The sequence below is a fragment of the Leptosomus discolor genome, chromosome Z, assembly GCF_034619465.1.
Source record: "Leptosomus discolor isolate bLepDis1 chromosome Z, bLepDis1.hap2, whole genome shotgun sequence".
Taxonomy (NCBI): Eukaryota; Metazoa; Chordata; class Aves; order Leptosomiformes; family Leptosomidae; genus Leptosomus; species Leptosomus discolor.
The window spans coordinates 4,363,148-4,366,255 of NC_141419.1; positions in this window are offsets into that span (position 1 = coordinate 4,363,148).

The window sequence follows — 3,108 nt, forward strand, 5'->3', positions numbered from 1 at the left end:
CTGATCCTGGAGCTGAGAGGGGATGGTGAGTGGGATCATATTGTCAGAGGTGGCGTGGGGACATACGAAGGACCTCCAGGGTTGGAGACTCTGTTCCCTGCTCTCGGAGACGTCACGTCGCAGCCTCTCCTTCGTTATCACAAAGAGCCCAGCCGCTCCACAGGCATCCCAGAAATCACGGCTTGTTGCAAAACGCACGGGTGGGCGCCCTCAAAAGCTCTGCGGTGCCCTGGGCCAGCCCGGAGCCGGTGTCACGCGGCCGCGGCAGTCGCAGGCACCGGGCAGCGGCACCCGGAGCTCCCCGCGGGCTTTCGGTTACCCAGATGAAACCCAAACGTCTCGTCTCCTGAATTTTGCTCGAAGGAAGCAATACTTTTAAACTTGTTTGCAGCTGTCTCTCTCATCTGCTGCTGCTGTGTCAGGTAGGAAATAAAGAGATGTAATTTTGAGCTCAGCAGTATTGCACCTTCTTATGCAATCTGGTTAACGAGCCGAGGGAACGCTGAAAAGATCTGCTCCAGCCTGCGCTGGCTCTGTCTTACCCCGGCCTCGAGACACCGCGCTCTCATTTTGAGGACATAAAAAGCAGAACTGGAAAGGCACATAGCGTCAAGGGCAGGGGGGAGCACCTATGAAATACAACCAGCGCGCTAGCTGAGTTTCTCCTATCATAGTTGTAAAATGACTTGTGTGCTCGTACCTTAAATAACTTCACCAGAAGATTTTCCTGTTCTCCCATCACATTCCGCAGCCTCGAGCCAGCTCAGCTCGAGCCATAAACGGGAGACCACAAAGGAGCAAGTAACCCAGATACTGACAATCTTCCCCCAGAATTTAGTCTTGGCTCACACAACACCAGCCACCCGCTGGATCACAGTGGTTTAACCAACATGGAAAAACAAAGCCCACCCTCTTGTCACCCTTAAAAGCGAAGGTCTTGCCCTCCCAGCACCGACACACACACAATTCCAGGTTGCTGATCAGCTCTGACCCCCTGCCCATCCCCAAAACACTCACACATCAAAACCTCAAATGTAAATGATGGGGAGCAAATCCGGCCCAATGTAAGAAGCAAATCCCAAGCAGAGCAGCACAGACCCACCTCCCTGCCCACAGACATACCACTGGATGACAAATACTCCCAAATACCTGGGGCTGTGGCTTCTGGGAATCATTTAATTACTTCGAGAGGCGAGAAGGTGGGTTCAGGGAAGCTGTGAGTCAAAGAGCTCCACCTACAGCTCAGGGAATCCTTCGTGCTAGACCTGACGCCCTACAGCTGGGAGGGAGGTGAGGCCGGGGAATGACAGCTTTAACTTGCTGCCTGGTATCGAAGGTCCGTGCCCGGTATTTCTGCGTGATCTGGTGTGCTCAACATAAATATTTCTGACTCCAGCTGGACCCACGGCTTTAGTAAAGCTACTCGAGACTGAACTGGATTGTCTCCTGGCTCATGCATCAACCACAAAATTACAGGTTCCTGTTATAGACTCTTTATTAAAAGGTGATTTCACGGGAGCCATAAAGAGGGTGATTTTCAAATATGAGCCGGATCTGCAGGTCCGACAGAGCTTTTGCATCATTCTCTGTCCTCTTTCACCACCCACCTTCTCTCGCTCTGGCTTTTTTTTTTTGACTTGCACATGAAACCAAGTCGATCTGAAAGTCACTGGCAGACGATACACCCGGTTCCCGCAGTAGCATTTGCCTGGCATCACCCCGATGACAGCCATGGTCAAAACCTGCAAGCCCTCTCCTCGGAGCCCCCTCTTTTTCCACGGATGCGGAGGTTCCCCAACCCCTCCTTACCAACAAACCAAACCAGCCACAGAACTCCCAACACATTTTCTTAGTTTTTCACATTGTTGCTCTGGGCTGGCATCAGTGAACCACAACCGCTTGTCTGCACATCAGCTCTTTTTCTTCAAAGGTTAAGTGATAAGTAATGTTTTATATTTTTTAAGGCTGCCTCATTCCACTGTAATTTGCATGTTCTGCTCTGCAAATACATCCTCCTCGAATTGCAGCCACCTCTGGGGGGAAAATGCAGGGAATGATGACCCAGGAATGTACCACACAGCAGTGGGAAACAAAGGACATAAAAAGCAAATCTCTGCTATTATTGAACATGATAAGATCTCAGATACACACAGGCCTGGTTTAAGATCTTGTTACTATGTACAAGTACATTTATTAAGCCTTTGTTCTTAACCCGAGCTTTCCAAGAGAGCCCGTAAACATGGTTTACTACCATAATTTCAGTTATAACATAATATTACAGGAGCTTAGAGGAAGACTATCGGCTCCTGCTTTTTTATGTATAAAATCTTTCTGACCGAGCAAATTCGACCTACTATTGATCCAGATGACGCATATGATTCCTATAATTGAGATCAGAGGAAAAAAAAAAAGGTCTTTCTGTTTCTTCCAGCATGTTTGTTTCTTACGTTTGACAGCTCTGTGTGTGTATCAGCAGGGCTTTTTCCATGATTAAGGGGAAGGAATTTTTCAAAACTGGAAAGCTATAACTGCTTCGGACCGAAAGTCACCGAGGAGGCTCAGATGTAGGGGTGGTGGCTGAACACTATTTGGGTAATTTCCCACCGATCGCCTTTTAAATGTTGAACAGCTGCTGGAGTTGTTTTCCAGGGATGAAAACCAGGCATTTTGAAAGAATAAAATACAAATAAAGCTAACTCCAGCTTGTGGTCTAACAAGCAGTTTCCTGATGCTGCAGACTCAGCGGTCTTTCCCTTTCCCTTTCCCTTTCCCTTTCCCTTTCCCTTTCCCTTTCCCTTTCCCTTTCCCTTTCCCTTTCCCTTTCCCTTTCCCTTTCCCTTTCCCTTTCCCTTTCCCTTTCCCTTTCCCTTTCCCTTTCCCTTTCCCTTTCCCCTCCTGCTTTCCCCCAATTCAAGACAGAATTTACATCAGCTGAGCTCAAGGGAAATTCTCCCGTTTCGCACGGGATAACCAGGAGGCACCAACCCAGCTGAGGAAGGTTCAGACGAAGCAAGGATTGCAAGAGCAAGCCTGAAACCCTCCCTCCCTGGGTAATGAAGCGTGCTGGCAGTTATTAGGTTTAGATCTTTCTGTAGGCAGCATATTGAT